The 15108-nt window shown below is 45.0% G+C and overlaps 1 long non-coding RNA gene across 1 annotated transcript in view; it reads left to right on the top strand.

The window, feature by feature from the left end:
- The window catches only part of LOC138582626 (uncharacterized), a 51775-nt gene extending 38430 nt beyond the window's left edge, over positions 1–13345 (top strand). Inside the window, exon 2 of the long non-coding RNA XR_011305054.1 lies at positions 10007–13345. This is a non-coding gene — a long non-coding RNA (uncharacterized lncRNA). The remainder of the gene's footprint in view (positions 1–10006) is intronic.
- Positions 13346–15108: the final 1763 nt, after the last annotated feature.

A 15108-nucleotide genomic window follows, 5' to 3' on the forward strand; every position in this document is an offset into this window, starting at 1 on the left:
GTCTTGGCGAGCCAGGACAGCCAATGTTAGTTGAGCAAAGTCTAGGGAAGCTGAAGATCGTTTTAGCAGGTAAGTAAAAGTCTTGCACAATGTTTTTAGAAATGTTTGTAGGAATAAGATTAATTTGAAGTGCCACAAGCTGGGAGGCTTGTGTCGGGGAAAGGTGCAGGCAACTCTGCAAGGTTAACCAAGACAAGTCTCAACTAAGGGCAAGTAAGGCCACACCACAAGAGGTAAGTTCTCTTAGACTTTACAGTACCTTTGGTTAGAAGAAATGGTTCCAGCTGGCTTTTGTTCCTGTACAGCTCTGCAGATCCTGGTTTTCCTGGGCAGCAGTCGTGGGTACAAGAGGGAGGACGTCTGTGGACTCCTGCACTGCAATGGGAAGATCAGCGGTAGCCATGGAAAAACTTCAATTCAGTGGCACTTTGTGTTTCAGCTCCTTGCGCCTGACAACTAATGGCAACACTGCGGTTCTCGGATACCACTTTCATCGCATCTGGGGTCCAGCACTCTGTTGTGGTGGCTCAGGCTTGGAAAGTCTGGAGGACCTAACTGGCGCTTGGATCGGACTTATAAAAGCGATCTACTTGGTTTGGTGTTCCTCTCCCTGGCACTTTGGTTCCAGCAGCAGCAACAGTGAAAGTGCAGCCAGCTTCGAGAGGATGTCCAAACAAGTTAAATTTGCAGTTGATTGGTCCCACCAACTCCAGGAGAGAAGTCTTCCTTGCAGGGCTTCTCTAGTCAAAACGAATTTGGAGGTTCAGCACAGCAGCAGCGCTTCACCGGGCAAACCAACAGTCCAGGAGTTGCAGCAGGCCCCTCTTTCAAATTCTTTGGATTCCTTCATCCAGTGGTCGACTCTGTCTGCCAAACCAGAAGCCTTGTCTTTTATGCAGGTTTCTCCCATTCATTCCAGCCTAGCTGTCAATTACACAGCAGGGTGGCTGTCCTTGCCGGCCAATCACCTTTGTTTGCATTCCTGTAACCAAGGGGATAAATCGCAGGGAGTTTCGGGCACCTCCCTCACTTCCTGCCCCTGCCAGACATACTGGAGCAAGAGGCGGGCTTCACTCATGACAAAACTAAGGAACCAAACCTGGTTTGGCGGGCAGAGTGAATCTCAAGAAGGACCTTTCTGACAAGAAATGGCGAAAAAAGACTGGGGCCATTTTGACAAAATGGGCACCCGTGGGTCCCTTACTGCAGCTGTGAACGCAGCACGCGGTAAAAACATACAATGGTAGTAAAAATTAAACCACTGCCACCAGCCATTAATTGCAGAAAGGGTAACATAAACATGTTACATGAGAAACTAGACAAAGGGGATACTAAGTAACCCCTACAGCACCCTATGGTAAAACAGTTACACAATGTATGGAAAGTCAATTTCACTTCACTGCTCTTGGAAACGGTAGTTTTACCAAGAGAAGGTATTTAAACCTTTGGGAACTATAAGGGACTTCCCTGTGCCACTGGTCCTAAGGTGCTGTGTCACAATGCAAAGATGATGCCTATGGAGTTTGTCAGACTACAAGTCAAAAGAAACATATAAATCACACAAAAAATACATGAGAGATAAAAAGTCCTGCAAAAAGAGCTGGGGGTCTCTAAGGTAGAGAGGAATTGGCACATTTCTCCTTAACGCTGGGGAGCAGCAGAATATCATATAACGCAGACCCAGGCCTGATGACTCTGTGTTTGGTGGCAGTTTAAAGGCAGGGCATTGATCAGTGACAACAGGAGTTTGGTAGGCAGGGCATGCATCTACCACCACACTCCAGGTTCGTTATCAATGTCCCCTGTATTTCTAATCAGTGGGACCTGAGCAGGTCATTGTGCACTGTGAGAAACCTGAGTGTATTCTCACTCCAGATCCCCTGCGATCCTCTGCACAGGTTGCCTGGCAAAGGCCATTGCTCTTGAATCCCGACCCTAGGGGTGGAGAAGCGAGGCAGGATCACCCGGTTGGAAGGTACTTGGGGCTTGAGAATGAGATGTGCTCGCGGTATCCTGCATTTCCCTTCCAGAAAGAATCCTCTAAGTTATGGGATATTGTTATCCGTGTCGCATTGACCAAGAAAAGGATGAGATACCACCAGTGGAAGGAAATGTACAAGAGATAAGACAAAAAGGGTTAAACGTAAGATGGGCGAGACATGATTTCCCTCTTTCCCTCTTGACGGCCAAGCCAACCTAACACCCCCCCCCCCCCCCCACCCCTCTAACAGTACTGGGATGAAGAAGAGGCACCTTAGAGTGATGACGACTACACCTTTTCACCACTTTGGTACTGGGATGAAGAAGAATGCCTGTAAGGAGCTGTGAGGGTCAGGCATGTCCCTTTTAATTATGGTCCGGCAGGGCTGCAGGTGTATATAAAGTATAAATATAAAGTTGCTTCATAAGCAACACCACAGTCAGGATGGTTCATTCAAAAGAAACACTTAAGTCAGGATGGTTATACAACAGTTCATCAAAACACAGTAGTGGAATTGCAACTTATTTTCCACCACAACTGTGAACCACATTCACAGTACTTCAAATGTTTTTCTTCCTGGTCCACTAGCCTTCCAGGACTAACTACTATTTGTCACTTTCCTGTTTTACTCACATGCCATCTCCATCATAGTTGAACCAACAAATGCTTCTGGGGTTAGTCTTTTGACTGTCAGCACAATTGGCTTACAGCTTCTTCCACAAGTATACTGCACAAAAGGACAATAATTATCATATGGATTTGTTTGCCATATGCAGTGCAGGTTACAGTTCTCTCCTCCTTGATCCTTATTGACAAGGAGAGCTTTTCTCCTGCAGTCGCTGATTTCTGTTTACACAACCTATTGGCTGCTGGCAACGTAGTTGCTGTTACGCTCACCTGGTATCCACAGGGACGCCACTCAGCCCTGGTTGGTTGCCGGAACCTTCTCCAGATTTCCGGATGGTGTCTTCGGAGGAGGTCTAGCCTTGTTGCTGTATTAAGCGTGCTCTCTGTCCTGCCTTCTTAGCAGGGGTGCGTAGCCTTAGGTGGGCGACTGTGTAACTTCACTGGTGCGTGCCCATTCAAGTGTCTTTAAGGTAGGTCTTATTGCAGCAGTTTTTGTATAGCGCCGATTGTTCTTGCCTGCCTTTCTTTTGTGATTAATAATGTGCTTTCTTTCTCCCTAGGCGTGTGGGAGATTCGGCGTGGCGTACTGGGCGGTTTGAGCACCGCCAGTAAATGATGGCGCGAGATGTGCGCTGTAATGCGCTATGTGCTGCGCTTCTTTGTCTTGCCTTTGCTAACCTGTTTTTTTCCTCCCTTCCTTACAGGTCGCAGTCCTTCTCCAGCGGGTGTGGAACTCTGGAGCGATGCCGGCCTTGAGGTGAAAAGCCAGGTAAGCTTCCTATAATGTAGTGAAGAATATAGGGTGCCTGGCGGAGTCCTGATTTGCCCAGGTGGGTATATGTACAAAAAAAGAAATAATCGGGATGAAGAAGATCCTACAAATAAGCCGGTTGTGCCGTGCATGTATATTTATTTTACATTGACACAGTCCTTTTTTAGTTCATTCAACAATTTATTTTAATAATCTAGTTTTTTAGCATCAAACGGACAAAAGTTATTGTGAACGGTGGTAACACGGGTTAAGTGTCAACCTTTGATGTATTGAGGTTGAAGCTCCACACTGAAGTACATTCCCTCTAGATGTGATAGAGAAAGAACTATCAAGCAGGGAAAGTATACCTGAGGCTTGAAGATGGCCCCAGGGTTAGTTCACATAAGGTGTACACAACAAATATTTACCTAACATACACAAGGGGGAAGATACAGTTGTGTCACGGGGATCGACACAGGTGTGGACATAGTTGTGTTTCGGCCAAAAACGTGGCTTGATTGAAGCCGGTCTATATGCTGGCCTTCATCAGGAAAGGCACCATTGGTGGTGCTGTCCGTTGATTCTGTGGGTTTAAGAGAGGTAGTGAGGATCTTCAAATAAAGGGGTGATTTAATTAATTTAGGATAGTATTAGATACAGTGTTACATTTCATGGTGCAACTAAGAAGCAGCTTACCTGCTGCTCCAGTGGCAGTGGCAAGCTGAGGACTATCCTCACGTAGTTAAAGGACAGTGTGTGCGTGATTGCACTTAGGAATCTGCCTGAGAATGCTTCAGGTCGACATCTCTCGGGTTCCTACTGACTGTGAAAGACCACAGCGGGTCCCGGACCTGAGAGAAAGAGAATACAGGATCAGAACGCATGATCCTGGATCAGGATTCAGAGGAGTGGATTCGATGATAGTAAAAGAATCCTACTTGGGGTAGATTGCCTTCGAAGAGCATGGTGGTGGGCGAGTGCGTGGCTATGAGGTGTAGACGTCTGGCCGGTGGTTCAGGTGGTCTGAAAGACTGAGGTCGATGCAGTGAAACCGATTTTGGAAAAACAGCACGGAGGGTGTGGAAGACTTAGAGTGCCTGAAGATGCGTGCATGAAGTGGCGCTGAGCTGTAGTGGGGAACACTATATTCCATGCAGTGAGATCGAGTTGGGATCTGGCGAGTGAGGAAAGACGGGTCATTAAGTGCCTGTATGTGGCAGTGTGGACACCTGAATTGTCTACTTGTAGTTATAAGTGGATGCAAAATGGCAAGCCAAGTCAAAAGAGGGGCGCGCTCTGGTAAATAGTTAAAAAGCTAAGGTGCTGTTCCCTGGCTAGCTTACCGTAGTATGTCCGGCGTACCTCTGTATACGGGGTCCTCAGCTCGAAATGAAACTGTGAGGAGAATGCTGGCTGCTGTGTAAATATACATTGTGCAGGCTAGGCGGCAGCCAATCAAAAAAGCGCATTGGAAGTACCCAATCGGTACAGGAGGGAGTTTGAACCAATCGCGTGTTGTCAAGAAGGTGAAGCATACTGGAACTACTCAAATAGTGGAGCATCATGGGAGGTGTAGTCCTCGAAGCGGTGCTTACAGGCTAAAGCAATGCTGAATGGGATGTACTGAATGCAAATTGTAGAAAAGGGTGTGTTGGAAAAGGCAAAACGGTTGGCTCTGAGTCTGGTAGCATTTCGTAATAGCTCCATGGAGACACCTATTGTTTATTTAATTGTTACCAGTGGGAGGTGCGTTGTGAATATACATTTTGCAGGCTAGGAGGCAGCCAATCAAAACGAATTGTAAGTGCCCAATAGGTACAGGAAGGAGTGTGAACCAATCGCGTCCTGAAGATGGAGCATGATTGAACTACTCAAATGGTGGAGCATCATGGGAGGTGTGGTCCCAGAGGCGGTGCTTGTAGGCTAAAGCAATGCTGAATGGGATGCACTGGATGCAAAATGTGGAAAAGGGTGTGTGGAAACGGCCAAAACGGTTGGCTCTGAGTCTGATAGCATTTCATAATAGCCCTATAGAGAGGCTTATTGTGTACAGGTAGAAAGGTTCATTATACATGCTGCTGAGTGCATACGCTTCCTTTCATTGTACGGGTTCAAAAAATAAGAGGTTAATTAGCATTGGACATATATATTTGTCATATCACATGTCCCCCGTAGTGGTAATTAATACATGTGTACACTTGTTGTTGACGGGAGATGCATAAGTACTGATTGCCAGATGTCAAAACAATAGGTGAACAAACCACAGTCCATGTGAATACATGTGTACACTTGGTGTTACATAGGTTATAATAGCCAGAAATTAAAACAATTGGTGACAGTAATACAGTTGTTCAAATATGCAAGCTGAGATATCTATATAGGTTGCCCCTGGTATCCCAAACTGATAAAGGAAGGTGAGGGGGTTTTTTGTTTTTAGAAATGTTTCCATTCAACGGTTATATTTAAACCGTGACGTACGGTGTCCAATTTGTGAACCCATTTCTGTTCCAGTCTTGTCAGTCAAATTGATATCACCCCCACGATGTTGTGGTTCAAGCTGTTGTAGCACGGTCCATGAAAATTGTTCATGAGTATGGCCCTTTTTGGTGTAGTGTTCAACGAGTGGTTTGTCTTGGACTGAGTTCTTTATGCAAGACCTGTGTTCATTAATCCCTTGTTTTACGGGCCTTATAGTTTTACCAATGTAGACCAAATCGCAGGGACATTTGATGGCGCAGATAACACATCTGCTCTCGCAGTTGGTGTGATTGTTCATCTTCCATGTGAAGTCCTTGTGTGTGAAGGTCTTGCTGTTGGTGGTGTATTTGCAGGCGATACAGTGTCCACAACTAAAGTGCCCAGTAACTGGAGGGATACTCCATAAGGTTGCAGTCGTTCTCGTGGGTTCCAAAAATGTGTGTACAAGGGTATCCCTCAGGTTCCTGTTTTTCTTGAAAACGAACAGTGGTTTCTTCGCTAGGCTGCCCTCGTTCTTAATTAAATGCCAGTTTCTGTTGATGGTGCTCTTTATGAGATTGCTGACCGGGTTGAAGGTAGTTACACAGACAATCCTGTTAGTGGGATTTTTTTCTTTTGCTGTCAAGCAAATAGAGCGGTCGGTGTTTTCTGCTCTCTTCCTGGCAGCCCTGATGGATTTTTCCGGGTAGCCTCTCTGTCCTAGGCGTATTTGAAGTTGTTTTGCATGATGGAAGAATTTCTCTCTGTCGGTACAATTTCGACGGATGCAATATTCCCTTATTGGATATCCCTCTTTAGACGAGTTTTATTAGCTTTGTTTTATTATTGCCCCGCTTTGGAAACGCAGGTTACCATATTCTCCTCGACATCTCTTAACAGGAGAGTTGCACTCAATTTGCTTTAATTTAAATGTTCAGTTTTCAAAATGTGCATTACTACACAGTGGTCTCCTTTGGAGTGCCTCACGGTCACCTGTATCGGGCCAACTCACAGGGACATCCTGGCGTCTCCTTCTGACTCGGAGGTTCTGCTTCTTCGTTCGTCAGGCCTCCCTCAGCGTTTGACAGCTCCGGTCAGTTTGCCGCTGCTCGTGCGGAATGTTAATGGAGCTTTTACAGCTCTGTAAGCTCTCTGGTAGAAACCTTACACCGGAGTGAGATACAGGACACAGGGGGCTTCTCTCTTCCTCAGGACAGCTGGCCTCAACATTGCTTACTGCTGGACGTCCTCTGCAAACCACAGGAATCCTGACAATAAACACAGTTTCTGCACGGCATCCCGCTGTCGGCACAGCAGCAACTCCAACTTGTGCTTCTTCCTGCTGCTCTCTCTTGGCCCGGACCTGAAACTCTGAACACCTCTTCCTCGTCTCAGTACTAAGAGCATTATGGGGCTTGATGTCCATAATATTCTTATGTTTTCCCATTATTTAATCCACTCTGTTTAGGGGAAGACTACAAAGGAAATACCGGTTTTCTCTTGGGTCTATAACCCGAACACAATGTAGAATAACTCCCTGACTCTTACATACATCATTTTCACGTTTACAAAAAAGGTTCTCATACTTGGCCTTGGTTAAGTCTGGGAAGGGAAGCCCTACTGTGACACCATGCCATTAAATGTTCAAAAGACCAGGTTCAGGCACTAGGGAAGCCTCATCCTCAAAAGAGGATGAACATCGCGTTTCCTCCTGATGGAGTCACCACATTCCCTGGATAGCCTTCTCCTGCCATGTGATCCTCTCTTCTAATACCACCGCCCAGGGTTAGGATCAGGTAGCGGCTTCCTTTCCATGGCCACATGGAAGGAGACTTTAGGCTAGGATTCTGTGACTCCACAGTAGTCATCACAGCACCCATCCTCTTACTTGCCCTGACCCGGGTTAAGAAAATAAGCAAAGTAGGTATACGGAAATTATCGATAATGTAATCCAGCACTCTGCAGCATGGAATCCCAAATCTCACTGTGCAGGTTTTAATTAGTGACAAATTACTTGTAAAAACCCTTTAAGCACTATGAAAGAGGCGAAGATATCCCCTCTCTAAAAATGAAGACAATGCTAACATGCCCATTGTGGTGTGGCCATAGCTATTCTGATTGGTTATATTTATTTTAAGGCTAAGCCTTTCGATATCTGCCTAAAGAAGTCCCTCCTGCCACGAATGGCGAGAGCATTGAATCGTCGGCTCCCGTCTTCCCGACTCAAGCATGAAAGAGGTAGCAGGGCACTGGCCGATATTGCCTGATCATGCTGTATAGGTGCAATTCAGTTTAAGCTTTACAATGAAATTCGAGGCAGAGACCTTATCTCTGTAACATGGAAGGGGGCACAGCTGGTAGCATTACTCAAGAAGGATCACTGCAACAATACTAATTATCAACCTATCTCACTCATTGTTTAGTGTCAGGATTTATGGTACGGTTTTGTTGAAGTAATAGACAAAAAGAGGCAATTTCGAAGTTCCTAGTTGTCTTAAGAATGGGTGTCAGTAAGCTGGATCAGGTATTCTGCATGTACTTACTTTAACAAAAGTGTGTTCATCTCTGCGGTCTTATCCATTGTTTTTGTAGATTTACTGACTGCATTTTAAGCAGTCCCTATACAAGGACTCTAGAAATCTTTGCACATAAACGGGGTCTGACTAATTGTATTTCTGCGGTAGCAAATTTGTGTAGTAATATTTACACCCAAGTTTAGATCTGGTTTGCCGGTGAGTGCACCCCTGTATTGCCGGTAGCAAAAGGCGTTACAAAGGGGTGTGTACTTGCATGTAAAGGACCTAATGAAACTGTTTGAAATAAAGACGGATGCCCCCAGTCGGGGAGGTGAATTAGTAAGTGCTTTATTATTCGCAGATGATGCTGTATTTATTAGTAAGACCATGAGAGTTCTGATATGCTTTATACTGGTATGGGTTTGAAAATTAACATAAAACACTAAACATCTAATCTGGACCAGGAAACATGCAAAAAAATAAAAAACTAGAACTAAAGTATACCCAAATTAGAAAGAGAAGACTATTTGGGTGTTAGATTGGATGAGAAAGACTGCTGGTCCAAACGGCTCTTGAAAAGTGAGTTAACATTAGAAAAACGGGGATTGGCAGTCTGGTACTTTTCAAACCGTTTTGGAGGCAAAGCAGTGACACAGGCCCTTGAAATATACATGGCCAAAGCCCAGACAGCAGCCCTATATGGTGCTGCGCTATGGTGCTACAATAGGATAGACACTTTAGAAAGAAGAGAATTTAGTCCTTAAAACCTTGTTCAACCTTCCATTGAGCACCCCTAATTACCCTTTAATGCTAGAACAAGGAATACACGGAATTGGCTAGGCGCAAGGTTTAAGACCTCTAGTATACTAGTTAAGATTAAGGATGGGCAAAAAACAGTTACTGCGACAGAATAGGATGTTTAGATAATTTATCACAACAAGGCTCTCTAAATCTGCCTTGGTTTAAATACATACGAAAACTAGCTAAGGCTCTTGCTTGTTTTTTATTTTATTGAACGTGCATATATAAAGCAATAGGCGTTTCAAGCGCCAAACTATGGGACTTGTGAAGGAATTTGGTAAACTACCGTACAAATGTATTGACCAAAGAATCTATGAAGAGTGGTACCTTTCATGCAAGCTGGCCATGGCACAGTGATTTGGTTTAATCAAGAACTATTTAAATTGGACCAACACTTTGACTCAAAAATCATATTAGTCCATTTTGCAAGACCATGCCGTGCAGCATTTGGTTTCGGCTGGAGAGTCTTACCTTGGGAGCATTTGCCACTTAATGGGAGGGAGAAGGGCAAGTAATCGTTTTCTATTCTGCTCATGTCCATTTAAGGGCAAAATAACTTAAACTAACTTTTAAATGATCGGGTATAAGAAATGCAAGTAAAGCACTATCTGTTTGCTATGAAGATGAGAATGTCAATATTATATAGCACATTGCAATATCTAAGGCAAGCTTGGTACTTAAGGGGGAAATGGTCTGTTACAGCTGGAGAAACGACGACTTAAGGGCACAGATTGAATAATATTGTGTATATATCAGTGATACTTTGAAATGTAATTGCTGATTTACTTTTCCGCTGAGAACATTTTATGATTTTGTGATTTATCGATGTACTTCTGTTTACTGAAATAATTATATTTTTGTTGTTGCTAACAGGTCCAGAATCATAAACCCGTACCAGCCTTTGAAGACCGCTAAGCAGATGGACAAGTCCCACAATGAGGGAGAAACCCTGCTTAAAAGTCTGCTAGGGTGTTCTCTGCTCCTTGAATGTGGAATGCTTGCAAGGATAGTAGGTCTTTCCCGCACCATCCCAATGGTGGAGGAAAATCTAGCCAACTGGTGCAAGCCTGGTGATTCACCTAATCATTGCCAAGGTGATGTGTCAGGATGCACACAGACCTGCCCTCGATCTGGGGGGAGAAAAAGAGCAGGAACATCCGGATTGCTACTAATTTCCCTGAAAACAAGACTTGCAAGGTCCTTGAGTGGCCACCATCCCTGTGTAGCCGTTATGATTAGTGTTGACATCGGATGGTTGAAGTGGCTCCCAACTGAAATTTCACTGATTGGAGCTACTAGAGGGTGGATGGCTTCAGGCATGGACGGGTACGAGCTGCTTGAAGTTTTATGAGCTCGTTAGAGCGAAGGTAACACAGGAGGTGACACAAGTGAAATGTGCCCAGGTAGTGACAGACAGATGTGCCACCCGACCCTGAACTCGCAACCATGTTTCTGGCTTAGCCCTCGAGAGATGACATAAGCATGGTACCCGCCACCCCCACAGGTTACGACTCCACTACACCTTGAAGGGCCAGATCAAACGTTCCTAAATGGTCTGAACCCGGGCTCCAATGACCAGCAATTCATGCTTAAGGGTTGACTAAGACATCTTGATGATCATCAAAAGCCCATTATCAGTTAAGCAGATGCAAGTCCTGCTCAAGACACTTTCTACAGCGCTGGGGTGGACCCCTGCATCAGCAGATCATCCAACTCAGGACTGTAACCTCCTGATTAATTGTGCCTAGGAACTCCCCATGCAACAGTTATAAGCTGAAGTGGAGGAAAGAAATTGGAACTGTAGGTCCTCTAACTCTAATCTCAGGAAGTAGGGGGTGTGAAGGCCTGAAGAGATGCAGAGGAAGGCATTCAGAGTTTCAGAAAAGAGGGCCAGTACCCGGATGGCACAAGGGGATGATCTGCTGCAGCGACTCGACAGTTAAACAGGCCTTTGCAACATGTCAATTGACCTTCCGCAGATCCTAGAACAGGGTGAAACCCTCACCTCCCCTCCCCCCCTCCCCCCCCCCCCCCCACCCTGGATTATCAGGTAACCAGAAGATACTTCAGGTGCACCCATTACCCCTGAACCTTCGAAGGACTGGGCAGATCGTCCTCTTACCCAGATGATCGTCAATTTCCTGTTCTGTGGGCCTCTGCCTACCTCTTGTTCCTGTGTCGGGAAGAAGAAAATAACTTGATGGAGTAGTCTTTACTGTGGAGTCCAAAACCCAAGTTCTTGAGGTGGAGCAAGACCAAAAGGTGAACGACTGACCGAGATCTGCCTCCTTCACGCTCTAGAAGTCTTGAGCAGAGATATCTCTGGCCCATAGGGGGATTCCTCTGTTTCCGCCTGAAACGAGGACCTCACTGAAAGGGTAAGGCTGAAACCGGAAGAACTGTAGGAGGGTTTACCCTAGAAGATCGGGCACTCCTGCTGAAGGACAGAATCTTTCCAAGGATTTCTGGCCCACTGAATGGCAGGAGAAAGTGACTACCTTTGGAAGCCTCTGTCTACCAGTCGCTTACATGAGTAACTCTCCTAAACAGTACTGACATGCTGTAAGGGCAGGAAGTGATGGTCAAAGTGCAAAGGGATAGGATGGCCCCTGCGTAGTACTGTTAAGATCCGCGCCTACCTCTTGTCGATCGTGTTACAAACTGAAACCTCCTCAGGGGCAACCGAACAGAGTCCTTTCTTGACCGCTTGACATTTGGTGAGTCATGGGATTGGATTTGGGGTCTCGCAGATTCTCCTTTGAAAACCTCATGTACTGGTCTGCACAGTATACCTGTCCCACAGCCTCATGTGCCCAACATTTCCCCTCCAGCTCGTCCTTGGAAGTCCCCCATAGAATTGAAAAAAGAGAAGGAAGAAGGGGAGTAAGAACGCCAAATCTGTGCCTCCTCACTCTGACCCCGCTTGTGGGCCCTGTGTAAAATTCACAGAGATCACGGAGTAGACCGAGTAGATGAGTAGACCTTCTGCCCACTGCACTGAGCCTTGCGAGGCGATCTGGAGGCGTATTTATCAGAAGAAATCACATTGTGCTTCATCTGGCTGGGCCATGCATGCCCACATGCTGGCAGAAAGACAATTGGACATAGCTACTGCAAGAAAGTGCATCCCCATTTAATCCCGGTCAGTGAGTGCACAGATCCTATGATGTTCAGATGCATGCCTGGAGGGACCAGGCAAAGTAACTACCTGTCCCCCACGTATGTCGTATGTACCCCCACCTGCATGGGCACCTCAGACCCCCTCCACCGGCACCAATATGCAGCGGTGCAGGGGGAAAACTGTGCCGGAAACTGATCCTTGTGGATTTGTTGGTGAACTGTAGCCCCAAGACCGTCCGTGCATGAAGAGGCATAGTGTGGTAGACAATAATCAGATGATTGTCACTTTTTTGAGTTGCACACAGGTAATCATGATTAAATTATATGGCAAAACATAGTACAGTCCATGCATATAATAACCATACACACAAATGCTTTTGTTATACGCCGCACGATAAGTTCATAGACTAGGTCAAGCTGGCCACTTTGTTACTGGCCATATACTGTCCAAAGAATGGCTGCCGAGCTCACTGCATACCCATTAACTCTGACGCAAGTTAAGCTCTCACCGAGCATCTGACCAGTGGCGTATTTAGGCTTTCTACTGCCCTAGTTCCAACAAAGTGCATGCGCCACCCAACTTTCCTCTACACCTTTGCCAGGCTCAACACCCAAATATCTTGAAGACATAGAAGCATTAATATAACAATTTGAAGTGGATAAAACATTTAATCCTGTTCACTTTTTCTTTTTAGGCTTTTCTCAACACTGTGCTCAGAATGTTTTGACTTTTTTCCTCATTTAATTGCTTCAGTTCTACAAATGCCAAATTCCCCTGGATTTTGAAAGGAAATGCCCATGTCAATCAACTTCACTAGAACTTCCCTTTCCACATGTGAGCAGGAACCTCGCTCCAAGGACTACACTGTGTTACTGGACAGTCACATATCTTTCATGTTGCCATTTGATCCATATTTACATCATGCAACCCCATGTTTTTCGTAGATGTTGCATGTAACAAAGATCAAATGAGTTGTACAGGATTACACACTAGTTAAATGGTAAAGCTGGGATTTGAGCTCAGCAATTTCAGCATTTAGTCTTACTTGCTTTCAAAGTACTCAGTTCACATAATAAATTAACTAGAGAGTACATGGTTGGGAACTGATGCTTCATCCTGAAACATGCAGACAAAGTAAGAATGTGTATAAGGAGATTTTTATGGAAGAGAACACTGATACTGAATATTTCCTCATCATGACTCCCGCAAGTCTTTGTTGACTACCCATAAAATTGCAATTTCCCTGTCTTTGCAATGGTCTGAAAAAAAGTAACTGTGGGGCATCATGGGGGGGGGGGGGGGGGTCGCGGAATGTATTTGTCCCCAAGGGATAAGAACAGAAATGTGAAGTAGTAGTTACCTACTCAAAAGCGTGCCTTCTATCAAAACAGTTCAACTGAGTCACACAATATACCCAAACCACAACTGCATTTCAATGATACTTGGGGCTGATACTCCATTGAGTTAAGGACTATTATAGAAACACCTAACCTAATTCCAATGGTGGGTGTGTTAGCATGCAGTGGTCATAGACCGGGACACTAGCCCAAGTTCACCAAAAAAGGAAAAATGTATGTTATGAAACCAGAGGGCTACACCGGTCTTTAACTGTATTGTTACATTCACTATTAACAATGACTCAACAAAAATACAATTCTTGTATTTAATTGGTAGCCAACTTGTTTCGACCCGTAAACCTAAAGTCTTCTTCAGGGCTTCAGCATATATTTATTGAGTGGCCACTGTGTGACCCACTTATCATATTCTTCTCCTCAAATTCCTGTAGCGGAGCTCCAATAGTGCCTGCATAGAAAAATGTGCTGCTAATCATTGTTCCTAGTCTTCAAATTCTAAACATTACCCATGCGTTGGGTGATCTCTTAGTGCACTCTAGTTCTTGTGAGGTCCACATTTAGTCATGTTGTTGTAGAAGAAATACTATATTCCTCAGAAAATCCAAAGTCTGTCGTAGGATACATTTAAGCCCATCAGAATGTTAAAGCATCTGCAGCCTTCTGTGTATGCTGGCAACGTACAAGCAGATGCTTTAACAGTCAGATGGACTTAAATGTACCCTATGATGGATATAGGATTGTTTGACTACAAAACACGACTGAATGATTTACTATGCAGGAACTATTGGTGCTCTGCTACAGACATTTGGGGAGAAGAATATGATAAGTGGTTCACACAGTGGCCACTCATTAAATTATATGCTGATGCACTGAAGAATACCTGAGGTTTGTGGGTTGAAACATGAGTTAGCTACCAATTAAACACAATTACATTTTTATTTGTTCAGTTATTGTAGTTAGTAGTGAATGTAACAATACCGTTTATGAAGGGGGTAGCCCTTTGGTTTAATCGCATAACATACATTTGTATTTTAATGATTTATGCTTGTTGACATGCACAAAAAAGGTTTTGCATTTATTTTGGTAGAAATTCAAATTTGCAGAATAACGATCTACAGTTCCTTTACACACAATGGGCCTCATTACGAGTCCGCCGGTCCGGGATCCGTTGTTTCCGTGAAGGCGGTGACACCGTTACCGCGTCCGCAAGCATGCGAAAATAAGGTGCGATTACGGTTTGTCAGTTGCACGCACCAGATCATTGCGGAAACGGTGTCACTGCCGGAACGCAAACACCCACGGATATGGATGCACCGTGAAACATGGCAGCGGTATATCCGTATCCGCCATCACTGATCTGGAAATGCCGGATCTGGAAACCCCGTCACTGCGAAAACCGGAAGGAGAGCAGCAGCCATTATTTAAACCACAATGTACTGCCATCCTCTGCAACCACAGGGCCTACTTCCACTGGGACTTGCTCCACACGACAAAGAAGA

The sequence above is a fragment of the Ambystoma mexicanum genome, chromosome 3q (genome assembly GCF_040938575.1).
Source record: "Ambystoma mexicanum isolate Mex_15411 chromosome 3q, UKY_AmexF1_1, whole genome shotgun sequence".
Lineage (NCBI taxonomy): Eukaryota > Metazoa > Chordata > Amphibia > Caudata > Ambystomatidae > Ambystoma > Ambystoma mexicanum.